The sequence below is a fragment of the Symphalangus syndactylus genome, chromosome 6, assembly GCF_028878055.3.
Source record: "Symphalangus syndactylus isolate Jambi chromosome 6, NHGRI_mSymSyn1-v2.1_pri, whole genome shotgun sequence".
Taxonomy (NCBI): Eukaryota; Metazoa; Chordata; class Mammalia; order Primates; family Hylobatidae; genus Symphalangus; species Symphalangus syndactylus.
Window position 1 is genome coordinate 64,594,539 of NC_072428.2, and position 15,220 is coordinate 64,609,758.

Genomic DNA, 15,220 nt, shown 5'->3' on the forward strand with positions numbered 1-15,220 from the left:
CCTTGTCAGGTGTTTGTGGACTTTCATGGTCTTAATCACTTTTAGTTAGGAGAGACATTAAATTTCATCTTGTGGTGTTTGTGCCATGGTCTGACCGGGTTGGCAACATTTTTATCTATCCATGTTCTAGTGTATGCATTTCATACGCCTCTGTGAGCTTCCTAGATTTCTAGGGTAAATCGGGATAAATATGAGCCTTCAAAATTAGAGGGAAAACAGGATGATAAAGAGAGACATATGTAGTGTAAATAGACAAATATATGCTGAAAGATGAAAACATTCAGATGAGATTCTGGGGACAGGGTATAAAATGGGGCCAGCTGGTTGCCAAATCCCTCTCTTTGGTCAATTGCCTAGCCTTGTCATCCTGAGCCTGGTTAGACAGCCCTAAGCCTTGTTTTAAAATATACTTGACTGTCCTATTTCTCATACACAATTCTAGAATGAATTCTGACAAAATGAAATAAAGAGTGCCCGGAGTTTATTTAGCTATTGTTAACTCCCATTTTGGGTCCCATACTGAAAGAGAAACAGAATGTCTTAAAAGCTCCAAACTCTGCCAGAGTGAAAAACATTCTTAAGTCGAATTTAATAAGAAGCAAATGCTAAAATTTTTCTTGAATCAATTCAGTCTAAGTCAATACAATGTAATTAATAAGTGCTCTCCAATGACAGAGTTCTCTGTCTGCCCCTGAAGAGGGACAATGAGTGGAGCACAAAGGCAGACAGGATTAACCCCCCAAGAAGTTTTTCTGATGAACACACTGTAAGTATGGTTTTCCAACATACACAAAACTAGCTTTTTGCAGACGATAGCAGAATTCTGCTTCTTTTATTCATGGGGCAGGTTGATATGGGCTATGAAAGAATACAAGAACTGATTAGCTTATACACATTCAAAATATATAATCGTATTTTGCTTTTCATCAGTCCTATTTGACAATGACATTCGGTGGTAGATGGGGGTTACCACTTTGTTTCCCCATCAGGCCTGGGACATCCATACGCTTACATTCCACATTGTGATCCTCTCATCATAACTTTGTTAACGTCTCCTTATTCTCTTTTGTAATTTTCCTTGCCTCATCCCTGGCTTTCTAGTGTGGTGAACTCCTTACAGAAAGCATTGATTACATGGTAACATTGGGGAGTCCACTGAGCTAGGCCTGATCTGGCTGTGCCGCTCTCCTGCTGACTTACTGTCATACTACCTCTCTGAGCCTCAATTTTCTCCTCCCTTGGAGGGAAGGGACTGTTAGGCTATATGAGTCTAAAGCCCCCTTAAACTATAAAATTCCAGATCTATTCCTTGGTAGATACAGTCATTTCGGAGACTGTCTAGGCTATCCATGAGTCAGAAGTATGACTCTGCCGGCCAGAAGAGACAGGAAAGGTAATTAGATCCAGACTACTGCCTACAGGAGGCTGAATTGCACAAACTTCACATGCCAAATAATTTATTCTCTTGTCAAACAGTTAAGGTTAACTTTTTATAAAAGAATAATACGTGATCATGGCAAATAAATTCTGTTTCAGAAAGGTCTAAAAGGAAGTGGTAAAAGTCCCCTCACCATCTCCATTTCCAGTGGTAACCACTTTTGTGTATACTTTTTTCTTTTATGATCATCTAATATTTTTTTAATCAAAACTCTAGATCTATAGGTTTTCATGTTACGGCAATTTGTACCCGAGTTTAATGACAGAAAAGGCAACAATTTCTAAATTGGTGATAAACATTTCTTTACAATTTTTTAATGTAAGGCCATTTACTATAATAGGCAAGCCATAAGATGAAAATGAAGGCAACAGAAAAGCTCTTTTCGCAACCAATAAAATTAGCACAACCTAAGAAATAATTTAGAAAAAAGTGTTGTTAGAAGAGATGCTGTAGATCTCCATTCCATTACCCAACATTATGCCAATTCATGATTCTAAATAAATCTTTTTAAAGTAAAAGATTAAAAACTCATCTTCAGTGTATACGTAAATTCTGTGTTTTATCATACAGGTATGTTTATTCAACACTATCTTTTGAAAATGGGCCATTTAAAAAGACATAGCAATTTCCATTCTGTTTAATGCATAAAAATCACAGTGGATAGCAGCAAAGGACTGGGCGGGGAAGGGGGGCGGCATTGAGGAGAATTTGATAATTCACATTGTGATTATTCTGCACATTGATGAAAGATAATTCACACTTCTAAAACCTCAAGACTTCCCTTTTTAAAGAACCAAAAGAAACCCAAGACACCTTGCTGACACTTCCTCACCCCTAAACAAACTGATGACTTTTTTTTTTTTTTTTTTGAGACAAAGTCTCGCTCTGTTGCCGAGCCTGGAGTGCAGTGGCACGATCTCAGCTCACTGCGGCCTCCACCTCCCGGGTTCAAGCAATTCTCCTGCCTCAGCCTCCTGAGTAGCTGGGACTACAGGTGCACGCCACCACGCCCAGCTAATTTTTGTATTTTTAGTAGAGACAGGGTTTCACCATGTTGGCCAGGATGGTCTCAATCTTTTGACCTCGTGATCCACCTGCCTCAGCCTTCCAAAGTTCTGGGATTACAGGCGTGAGCCACCACTGATGACTCTTTTACATATAAAACTGAAATAGTTGTGGCAGCAAACTATTTTGATGGCAATGAAAGTTTGTAAACTGTGTTTCAATCTCTTTTTCTTATTCCCAAAGTGCAAGACACAGTGTTCTCAATCTTTCAGTAGTGTTTCTCCTGTAAATAATCCTTCGTTTTGTTTGGCAAAGGCAGTTTCTGAATTAAATCTATTCTTGTATACTGACATATAACAAAACGACACAGGTACTGCAACAAGTGCACCTGCATGAACCGAGACACTGGCTTGGCCAGTCTGACAAGGTAAGTTGCAGATCCAGGCAGCCGAGACTTTGAATAAAAAAAAGTTCCATTTTCAGAGTCCCTGATTGAATGCTCAATTAGGTCAACTATGGATGTATGCCCTTCCACATCTGGCTGTTCATAAAAGCTAAACCTACCATTTGAGTGCTCAAGTCTAGTGTGAAGTGTTTTACCACGGGAGCAAAAGCTCAAGCTTAAAAGATAACAGTCTTCAGAACTGTCCCGATCAAGGAAAGAACCATCTGGCAGGCTTGCTAGCTTCCCTTCTGCCTCCCAACATGTGATTGGTCCCCAGTACCATCCTTGTTTTGCAAGATTTTTTTAGCTCCTCTGTAAAGCTTGTCACTACCATGGGACCACTACTTTGCACTGAGACATAAACTCTTGCAACACCAGGAGAAGAGTTAAAATCAAAATTCAAATGACAGAGTATACTTTCAACCATGTGGGCTTCTGTGCCTTTAAGTCCACTGAAGTTCCTTTGGATTTGATCATTTTGCATTGGAGGTAGCAATGGTGAGAGTGGAGGAACATCATCGTGACCCACTCTGGGGCTCTGCAACATGACTCCGGTGGTGCCAGTCAACAACCCATTCATGGACTGATCCACAAAGGTCTCTGGGGCAACAACTAGTTTCTGGTCTACCTGACTCTCATCTTCGGGGAAAGAGAGCCCTCCCACTTGAGGAGGAACCACAGAGACTTCCATGGTGGAAGAACTGTCCAGACAGTAGTTACTTGATCCTTCCAAAGGACACATCCCCTCATCTAAAGGCACAGTATACTGAATGTAGTCCTGAGGCAGAAGTCCGATAACGACAGGCACATGTTCATCCAGGCGAAGATACAGGTCTCCGTTCTGAGAAGCCGAGCTTTTCAGTGAATTGGCTTGTTCCTGGCACGCGGTCTCAGACTGAAGGTCGTGGAAATCCTTCTGGACGCCATTCAGGAGTGGACTCAGGCTGGAGGAGTGGCCTTGACTCTCACCTCCATCTTGATGCACGTCTCCTCAGAGTTTGTGGGTCGAAGAGGCCGCGGCATGGGACTGCAGTGACGGCTGCGGAGAGAGGTGGCCTTATCGGCCTCTGAGCTCTCACATCTTTAAAGATTATCGGTGCTGAGGAGGAGGAGGAGAAGGTGTCCTCATCGGCAGAGCTCCCAGAGGGTTTGCCTGCTTTGCCTTTTGGCTTCTGTTTGGCAGAAAGCCGCCTTTTTAACGTACCCATCAAGCTTCTGCTTTTTGATCTTTTTTATTTATTTATTTATTTTGAGACGAAGTCTTTCTCTGTCCCCCAGGCTGGAGTGCAGTGGCGCGATCTTGGCTCACTGCAAGCTCCGCCTCCCGGGTTCACGCCATTCTCCTGCCTCAGCCTCCCGAGTAGCTGGGACTACAGGCGCCCGCCAACACGCCCGGCTAATTTTTTGTATTTTTTAGTAGCAACGAGGTTTCACCGTGTTAGCCAGGATGGTCTCGATCTCCTGACCTTGTGATCCGCCCTCCTCGGCCTCCCGAAGTGCTGGGATTACAGGCTTGAGCCACCGCGCCCAGCCCGCCTTTTTCATCTTCCCTGTTGATATCGCCGTATCTTTACCATAGCAGCTACCAAATAAGGAATTATCTTTCCAAAGTCACTGGCTAGCGATGGTTGTTGTACTACCATGAAATCAGTTTATTTTTTATTTTATTCAAGTTAAAAGATTTCCAGAAGGTTTTAAAACTAATTTTCTTCATTATGACTAGTTACCTAATCCAAGGGATAAAAATACTAGGGGATTCACTTCTGGCTTGATGGAACGAGATGGTCGGCCGGGCGCTGTGGCTCACGCCTGTAATCCTAGCACTTTGGGAGGTCGAGGTGGGCATATCGCTTGAGCCCAGGAGCTCAAGACCAGCTTGGGCAACACAGGGAGGAACCCGTCTCCGAAGGTGGCCGGGTTACGCCTCCTCGCCCAGGACCGGCATGACTGCTGCGCTGGCCTTTCCTCCAGCAACTCCCCCTCCCGCCTCCTTCCTCCTCCTCCGCCAGCTTGTGTGTACTTTTTAAAGATTCACTATATGCACATGCAAGGACATGACTTTATTTCTCTTGCTCTCCTTACATACATATTTTAATATATTATTGCCTTTTTATTTAACTGAATAGATCATATCATATATAATTTGGCAGCTTTTGTTTTGCTTTTCATTGAGCAATGTATCTTGGACATCTTTCATTATCATATCAGCTCATATCATTCTACCTTTTTAATGAAATCCTAGTATTTCATGTTATGGATGTGCCAGCACTTTTCAGTGAGATCCCTCTTGATGTGGTTAAGGTTGTTTCCAGTTTTTCTGCTACTATAAACACTTATAAAAGTGTTTCTGAAGGATAAATTCCCTGGAACAACTTCTTGGTGAAAGGGTACATGCATTACTTGTTTTTTTTTAATTTGCTATTGCACATTTTCAAAATGATTATTTATTCATTAAACATATAGAAACTAATAAATAAGAAAACAAAAACAGGCCATAATCTAATTGCCCAGATAGTGTATTGATATGAAAAATAAAATTAATATACATACATCATATCCGTATATCATAAGTAAGGCACAATGAAAAGACATACAAATAAAAGGCCCCCTACCTCCTATTATTCTCTACAAAGGTAACCATGCGAATGGCTTCTTGTATACACTACTAATTATTTTTGTTGTGAATATAAGTGAGTTTATAAAATACATAATTTAAAATTTTATACAAATAAGATCATGTTGTACACCTTGATTTTTTCCACTTACTAATATACCTTAGTGAGCTTTCTACTTTACATAATTCTTCCCATTAATCTCATTCTTTTTAATAGCTATGAGTGTTCTATTATTCAATGAAAAACAATTTGTTTTACCAGTGCATGGCTGACAGACAGCTAGGTAGCTTCATTATTTTGCTATTATAAACAATGAGGTAATAAATATCATCTAACAGTAAGTTGTTGAGTAAAGGATATGAATGTCAAATTTTGATAGGTATCGCTAGACTGCCTCTAAAAGTGTAGTATTAACTTATATGCCAACAAATAATATATGATTTTCAACTTCCTCACACTCTTGTAATAGTTACATATAGCTCAACATTTGACTTTTTCCATTCTGATAGGTAAACAATTTTATTTTTAAATTTTGCAATTCTTCAATTATAAGGTTAAGCAACTTGTTGTATGTTTATTGGACATTTGAATTTATTTTTACATAAAATCTCTTTTTATTTATTTTGCTTTTTTTGTTGTTGTTTAGGCCGTTTGCTCTTTCAAAAAATTATCTGCAAATGAAAAATGTTATTGTTCCTTCTTAGGTAACTATTGCAAATATTCTTAGTTTGTTATTTGTACTGTTGTATTTTAACTTTTCTTTTGTATATTATTTCCTATCATAGAGTGAATTTTTAATTTAGTGAAGTCTTATTTAATTTCCTTTTCTTTTTTGGCTCTTGAGTTTTAGATTATATCTTCTCTTCACCAATCTATTTAACAAATTACCCATGTTTTCCTGTAGAAAACTATAATCTTTAGCCATTTAATCCTTAATCAGTTGGAATATACTTTGATGTTTGATGTGAGAACCAAGTGAACAGCCACAATTTCTTGGACGTTTCCTTTACAGCATAAGATTTCTACATGTTTCATCATTCTAGTCATCCTCTGAATTTTTTTTCAGTGCATTAAGAAAAGTGCATGGAAAAATGGGAAGGAACAAAGGATTTGCAGTTAGACAAAACGGGTTAAATCTCAAGTCTACCTAGGTTTCCTAGGTAACCTGGGGAAGTCACTTAACTTCTTTGAACCTTAGCTTCCTTTTCTATAAAATGAGTATATCTACCTACCCACCTACCTATCAGGGCTGTTGCAGGTACAAACAGGCATTCAGCAAATAGTACCTATTATTATTGTTTTAGCATTTCTTCAAAGAGCTGTGATTATAAGTGATGAAATAAAATCTAATAGAAATTAACCAACACAGAGTGCAATATATTAGTTACTTCATGCTTTTTTTAAAAAGAAGAACACAACATTTTAGGACTAGAAGAGCCTTAGAAACTTGTTTGTCTAGCACTTATGCATTAGAGATGAACCTCGTAAAGGAAGGGACTGGCCCAAAGTCATACTGAAGTTAGCATAGGGATAGGACCAGCCAAGGGCTCCTCTTGCCAAGTCCAGAGTTCTTTCTAGTTTAGCAGATGTGCTCTAATATGTGAGTTTGTTTCTTTTTCACTGAACCAATAATACAATCTTGTTCATTTTAGGCCCAAATCTACATGGGCCTCTGCATTTTTGGAGAGGTTTTTTGCTGCTGTTATCCTGAAAAATATCATATTGCCCTTGTTCCTGTTGATTTCTTCCCTGGTTTTAGCAAACATATTCTTCTCCAGTCTTTCAAACTTTTCAAGATCACTTTGATTCTTATTTCTATCCCTGAGGTTTGAGTTTTTATCAGTAAACCTTGCACAAATAACATTTTCAAAAGTATTCACAGTTTACATCATCGATATGACATTTTAAAATACCAAGTGTGACACAGCCTCATATATTTACTATTGCTTTTTTTTTTTGCTTCAGTTTGAACTTTTTCACCTGGATGCATGGATTCGCAGAGTTCTGTTTAGAGTCCTCTCCTCTCCAAGAAAAATTCTTTTCTTGAAGCATACATTCTCAAAGATTGGATGCCATTAATTATTGTTGAGATTAATAATAATAATTGTTAACATTAATTTAGCATCAGGTATGTACATCAGAGATATTTATATATTATTTCATTTAATCCTCAGGAGGGTGGGATTATTTTTCCCATTTTACTGATAAGAAAACTAGGCTCAGAGACTCATTGACTTACTCAAATCTATATGGTAGAAAGAGGCTAAGGATTTAAAATAGTGTAACTAATACTCCTGAGTTCTTAACTACCAATTTACACTGTAATTTAATATCCTGTCTAATTCCGAGTGTCTACGCCTAAAGATTCTAGTTCTGAAACCTGTCTTTCAAGGGCATAAGTCAAGCTCCCTGAGACTAGCAGCAGATGATTGGGTGTGTTTTGCCACTCTGCTCTGTGGTGGTCCAAAAGCAACCTGATCTAGAAATTATGGCCCAACTTATAATGATTAGATCATGTAGGGCTAAAGCAAAAGGCATTGTCAAGCTAGAACAATTTCATTTATTGCTACTTCTTTATGTATATGACTTTTATTGGATCATTAAAATATTATATTCCGGCCGGGCGCTGTGCTCACACCTGTAATCCCAGCACTTTGGGAGGCCGAGGTGGGCAGATCATGAGGTCAGGAGATTGTGACCATCCCAGCTAACATGGTGAAGCCCCGTCTCTACTAAAAATACAAAAAAAAATTAGCCAGGCTTGGTGGCAGTCGCCTGTAGTCCCAGCTACTTGGGAGGCTGAGGCAGGAGAATGGCGTGAACCTGGGAGGCAGAGCTTGCAGTGAGCTGAGATCGTGCCACTGCACTCTAGCCTGGGGGACAGAGTGAGACTCTCTAAAAAAAAATACATATATATATATATATATATATGGGTAAGTTCCATATATATATATATATTCCATATGTTTTGTCATCCTTTTCACAATAATATTGGTAATGAATAGAAATTTGAGCACTTTTAGTTGACTTCTAGTTGTGTTGCTGCTGCTGTTTTTCACATCCTAATGTGAAGATGAGTGGTTTACCATCCCCAAGGTCAAATTTTTTTCTTTTTGTTTTTAAGAGATGATCATTGTATTTGCTACTTCTGCCACTAGGGGCATTGGCCTGGGGCTCCAGGGGTTCCTTGAATAAATGACGATTCTCTGGAAATATTTGTCTATTTCTTAGTATTATAGAATGAATGATATCAGAATCAGACGATTTCAAAAATGGAGGAAGTCTTGTGATCTTCTTCAACCCCAATTTATATCATTAGGCCGATTCAAACACATTCTTATACCCTTGTCCCTCACTATGTTGACCTTTTAAAATTTCTCTGATTCAGCCATTTCTGCATTTATGCACGTGCTATTTTCCATATCTAGAACATAGCTTCTCACGCTTTCCTCATCTGTAAAACTTCTAGTTCTTAAAGACTCAATTCAAACTGAGTTGTGTAATGTATCTATTCATAAGGTCCTTAAAAGTCAGATCTCTGCTTATTGGAACTTGTGTTCCTGGCATAGGGTCAGGCACATAATAGGTGCAAAAGAACAAAAGAGGATTGTGAGTGAATAAGCAAGTGGATGAGTGAATAATATTTTCTCACTGCATTATCCTAGGCAAATGATCATCTAACCTCCATGTGACACTGGATCAACAATAATGAAGAACTCACTGCCTTTCAGGAAAATCCATTCTGTTTGGGTCAGCTCCGGTGATTAAAACAAACAAACAAAAAAAACCAAAACAGTTCTTTGTGTTGAATCTTTCTTTCCACCTCTTTGTTTCAGTTCTGCCCTCTGATGGCTCACAAAACAATATCATTTCTTCTTCTATATGATCCTAATATTTGAACACATTTTTCACTTTTCCAGGAAGTGATCCCACTCCCTTCCCCATCCCTTCATATCATTCTCACCAAATGACCATTTGCTTCTGCTTGCGTACCTCCAGTGTCAGGGAACTCTCCTTCCCTAGTTTCTTAATTCCATTTTTTGTTATCTCTTATGGGTGTTATTTCCAGCATCTTGATATAATGTAGTATCTCATTAGAGACTCAGATAAGTGAATGTGAGATCAAACATGGCAATATGGATGCTCACCCTGTGGTTCACTGTACTATCTTTTAATGTGTGCCTATTGTAATGCCTAGAGATAAACACAGTATTGAAATAAATTTGTTTTTTAAAAAGTATCCACTTAAGTTATTTCACTTTCCAATTTAAGGGAAGAATGAATTAGAGTGACACATAGCCATTGTCAAGCCATGTGCTGTCCAGTGGAGGACAGTGACAGCTAAACACATGACTAAATGCTGGGCGGTAAGTGCTAGCACAAAAAAAGTCAGAATTCTGTGGGGTACACAAGAGGCATTCCTACCAAGGGATGAGGAGGAATGAGCTTTCCTGGAGAAAGTGACATTGAGATGAGGTTATGAATGTTAGCAAGGTGAGGATGGGTGGAGATTCTCACCGAGGGGGAGATTGGGGTGAGGAGACGAGTGGCAAGAGTATTTAAGGCAGACAGGGAGGCACATATGGAGGGCTGGAGGTGAGGGAGGGCCTGCACATCTGAAGAACAGGAAGCAGTTGTTACTGAAGGGCAGATACGGGAAGAATAAATGTCAGAAAGAAGTGATGAAGGAAAAGAAGAAGAAGAAGAAGATGATGGTGATGATGGTAGCCGACATGTACATAACACTTAATATGTGCCAGGCACTGTTATAAGCATTTGATATACAGAAATTCCCTTAGCCGTCATAACAACTGTGTGAAGTAAGAACACACAACAATCCCCATTTTACAGAGGTGGTAACTGAGGCACAGATTAAGTAACTTGTCCGAGGGTACATTGCTAACATACGGCAAAGTCAGGAATGAAACTCAGGCAGTGTGGTTTAAGTGTCTGCATTCCTTTTTTTTTTTTTTTTGAGACAGAGTCTCTCTTTTCTCCCGGACTGGAGTGCTGTGGCGCTATCTCGCTCACTGCAAGCTCCGCCTTATGGGTTCATGCCATTCTCCCGCCTCAGCCTCCACTACAGGGCCCACCACCATGCCCAGCTAATTTTGTGTATTTTTAGTAGAGACGGGGTTTCACCGTGTTAGCCAGGATGGTCTCAATCTCCTGACCTCATGATCCGCCTGCCTCGGCCTCCCAAAGTGCTAGGATTACAGGCGTGAGCCACCGCGCCCAGCCGCGTTTGCATTCTTAACCATGACATAGCCTCTCAAGGATCTGGTGATCCAGGGCATGATAAGCCATTTTAGTATATTTGACCGTAATGAGGAGTCATTCCTCAGCTTAAAATTGAGAAATATTATTTTAACATCATTCTCGTGCCCCAGGAGTGCTTACAGGTAGAGAGAATGCACAGGAAGAGAATATGTAGGAAGCATGTGCTTATGGCCAGCCTGGCTGCCGGACTCTGAGGTTGGATGTACTCCCTTGGAGATGCTGCTCAGAAGGCAGAGCAAATGTTCATGGCTGCCAAGGTTTTCCATCACAGCTCATGTCCATCTGCCTGCTCTGAAAGCAGTGTCCTGGGAAGAATACTGGGTTTAGACCTGGGAAGGCCAGGATTCAAATCTTGGTCCCTTCCCTTACCAGCTCTATGACTTTGGGCAAGTTCCTTAATCTCTTTGAACTTGTTTCCTCATATGCACCAAAAGATGTGAACGCTCCTTTTGTTAGGCTGTTATCAGGATTATTAGAGTTTAAGCAAATAAAATGCTTAAAATAATATTTGGTACATGGTAGGTACTTACCAAATAGTTGCTATCTGTATTATAGCATATCCATTATCTATGTAACCAGGACTTTTAACTGGCTTTTATCAGCAATAATAAAACCAAAGAATACGTTTGATAGAAGACTATCTTAGAATAAAAGTAGGTAAGAACTACAAATTTAACAGAATTATTAACTGTCAAAAAAGTACAAAGGAGTGACCAAATGGGAAAAGACTAGATAATTGGCACCACATTTCAATTAAAATGAGACAGGTACAGAACACAGGGGACTGTTTCAAGCCAATAATTTCACAGTTGGGGGTCTGGGTGCAAGGTGGCAGGGGGCAGCAGGGAAGAAATTGGGGTAGAATACAAACTATTTCTACTTTATTCAGAGAGACTATGAACAGATACATTATGGATGTATTAAATACATGTAGAAGGCTCCCATTCTTTCTCAAGAGGGAAAAAAATCTATTTTCATTTTTCCTGAAGTGATGAGATGCAATGAAGCGAAAATGTAAGTTCTGTTGCCAACTCCGCCATCAACTTATTCAAGCCAGCTAATGAGCTGCTCTGAAAACTGAAGGTGCTGGGCCACACCATCTCTAGGGTCCCCTGTGTTGTAAATTTAATTATTTCTATGGCTTAAAAATAACACCTCAAAAGTATTTTACGGTTAGTAAACTGTTTCCCCACCTCACATTTGTTACTGAACAAGGTGATACATAAACAAACAAATAGAATAAACAAATTCACATGTATTAAATGATCTTATCACATACTTATGTGGGTAACAGGGAAACTATAAATATCACATTCAATGTTGAATTGTGAGCAGTCTGACGGCTGGCATAGAACATAGATTGGGAGAAAGAAAAAATGCTGCCAGCAGAAGTAGACCTTGAATGCCACAGCAAGAAGTTTTGTCAATAAGTGGCTACGGAAGGGTTTTACGGAAGCATTTAACACAATTGGACCTGTGTTTATGGGAGAGTAACTCTGGCAACAGTGAGAAACTGGGGTTAATGAACTAAGTGAGGACAGGGTAGGAACCATCCCAGTAGATAATCAGATGTGATACTACTGAAGTGTTACCAATGATACAGATAATTAAGGCCCAAATTAGGCAAATGAGGGTGGAATTGAGGGTGGGAGATGTGGCACAAATTTGAGAGAGGAAAACAGAGGAAGGTTCTATGCAGCTATTCTCCTCAAATACTGTGGAAGCCAAATAGAGTTTAAATAATATTTACGGTGTTGAGCAGATTGAAAATGGGAGATGGGGAAGGTGTCAAAAAGCTTTAGGATGATTGGAGGTGTGATGATACCATTAATCAAGATGGGAACACAGGATGGAGAGTGGGTTTGGGTGAGAGGATAATGTATTTTGTTTTAGACATGTTGACTTTGCTATGTCTGTTGGATATCTACAGTTTTGCAGACAGTTGGAAAATATCTACCTGAAGCTTAGAGAAGTGGCCAATGTTCAAAATCATTTTAGATTTCATATCCCTATGGTCAGTACCCTGATCAAATTAGACCCAGATGTAGAAGAAGCTTGATATACAAGATGGGGATAATAAGAGTACCATGTCACAGAGTTGCGATAAGGTTAGATTAGTTAATACATGTAAAGCACTTAGAACAGTGCCTGGCATCTAGTAAGGGCATATAATTATTAGCTATTGTTGAACCCTCTCCTGACGTACACAAACAGGATGACTTGGGAGAGTATAAAATTATCTCAATGCAGGCTCATTTGACCAGGGAAAAGTGCTAGGGTTGTAGGCACTGAAACAGAAAAGCACAATCCTAGGAGTTAGGAGTCCTGAGTTCCAGTCATGCTGTTAGCTTATTTGACTTCGAGAAGTCCCTTCATCTCTTTGGGCCTCAGTTTCTTTATCTAGAAAGAGAGCCTCATGCTAAATCTCAGAGGTCCCTTCTAATGCTTAATAAACAAATATATTCTATGCTCAATATGTATTTTGTTGACAACTTGAGACAAACAGATCATTATGCATTAAACTTTTCAAATACCCTCCAGCATGTTTCAGAGTGAATGAACTATAAATTGTATTTGAAGTGGGAATTTCTAATTAAGTTCCCTTCTCCTCCTGGAGGCTGTTATACTTTGTGGAGAGTGGTAATATTTCTGACAGTGTATGCGTTACAGCTCAAGACTAGAATCCTTCTGGAGCAGAGGCAAAGTGAAAAATTGATATTGAATATTTATGTATCTTAGCAGTTAAACATTAACTTCCCTTTAAATTTGGATTCCTGATGCAAAAACAGGCTTATAGTTAAAAAAAAATTAGACCTTTAAAAATGTTTTGGATTACCAGGTCATTTCTAGAGGGATGATTATTTTGGAATCTTTAAATGAAAATAATAAAGTATAATTTGGCTATCCAAACCCAGCTTATTAAAGGCTGAAAGACAGTAACATCTAGAATTCATGCATTTCAAGTAAAATTAACTATCTTTATAAGAATATACAAGCAAAAAATAGTTGAAACCTTATACAAATATTATACAAACACAAGGTGATACTAGTATCTCCAAGCTCTGATTTTTACACTAACTCCAGACTTGAAATCTATCTGCTTACTTGACATCTGCAGATAGATGTGTAAGACTTTTCAAACTCTTTGTGCTCAAAATCAAACTCAAAATTTCTCCCAAACATGTTTCTTGAGAGTTTTCTCATTTTCAGCAAACAGTACTACCACCATTCTCCTCTCAAACCACTGAATCAAGAACCTCCATTCATTTCTTCCCCTCCCACCTCCCCATGCAATCCCTTAGTTCATAGCCATATTCTAATTCCATGCAGTTTTCTCTAACTCCACCCCATCCCTCTAGGCCAAGCTATCATTTTCCCTGGGAATACTACAGTAGCCTCGATGGGTCCCTCCATTCTCTCTATGGCCTACTCCTCCCACCCTCCTCTATCCCTTTTTGACTTGGCAGCCAGAATGATCTCAAACTGTATATCAGATCATGCCTCTCCTCTGCTAAAATCTTTCTTTTGGTTCCTTGTTAGAATTTGAATGAAATTCAAACTCCTTTCCTCGGGCTCTGCCTATCCCTCTTATTCCATCTTATTCCACTCTGTCTTCTTTACTGTTTGCTGGCCACAACGGCCTTCATTCTGTTTTGCATCAGTCCAAGTTTCCTCCAGTCTTACAGCATTTGTGCCAGTGGTCCCTTTGACTGGAGTGCTCTTACCTAGCTTTTCTCATCTTTGACAACTTATTTTCATAAGTGTCAGCTCAAATGCCAGTTCCTCAAAGAGCTCTGCTGACAATCACATTTAAAGTAGCCTCCCAGCCTATCTCTAATTCACCTGGTTTTACTTTCTTACAGAATTTAGGCCCACATGTTATTCTGTTTATTATCTCACCCACCCTGAGGAAAGCCCGCCATAAGTAGAGACCTTGACTGTCTCTTTTAACTCCATACTTTTAGTGCTGACTACACTATGTAGATATTCAACAATATTCCTTAAACTAATGAATGGTTATAACTATTAAATCACATAACTTTATTTAAATCATTAAAATTTATTTGACAACCAGTTATTGTGCACTTGTTATGAGCCAGGTACTAATTAGAGTCCTTTTCAGAAGGCATTTGTCCTCTAGGGGGAGAGTGGTTGATGAAACTGAACTCGGTGAATCAGCATCTTTGAGGGTGAGGCCCAAGACTTTTTTTTTTTTTCTTTTTTTGAGACAGGTTCTTACTCTGTCACTCAGGCTAGAATGCAGTGACATGACATGCACCACTATGCCTGGCTAATTAAAAAAAAAAATTGTAGAGCAACCAATATGTTCCTTGAAGCACCAATATGCCTTAAATGTCCTTGCAAACATTGTTAAACAACCACCTCCACATCATCCAAGCCTCTAAATTGTTCAGGCAGTGTCAGACTCTGGGCTGA

The 15,220-nt window shown here is 39.3% G+C and overlaps 1 protein-coding gene and 1 pseudogene across 21 annotated transcripts in view; both read right to left on the minus strand.

The window, feature by feature from the left end:
• The window catches only part of DLG2 (discs large MAGUK scaffold protein 2), a 2,194,174-nt gene that overhangs the window by 345,860 nt on the left and 1,833,094 nt on the right, over window positions 1-15,220 (minus strand). The gene's annotated exons all lie outside the window — the stretch shown is intronic.
• Window positions 2,626-4,602, minus strand: LOC129483865 (suppressor of cytokine signaling 6-like; annotated as a pseudogene).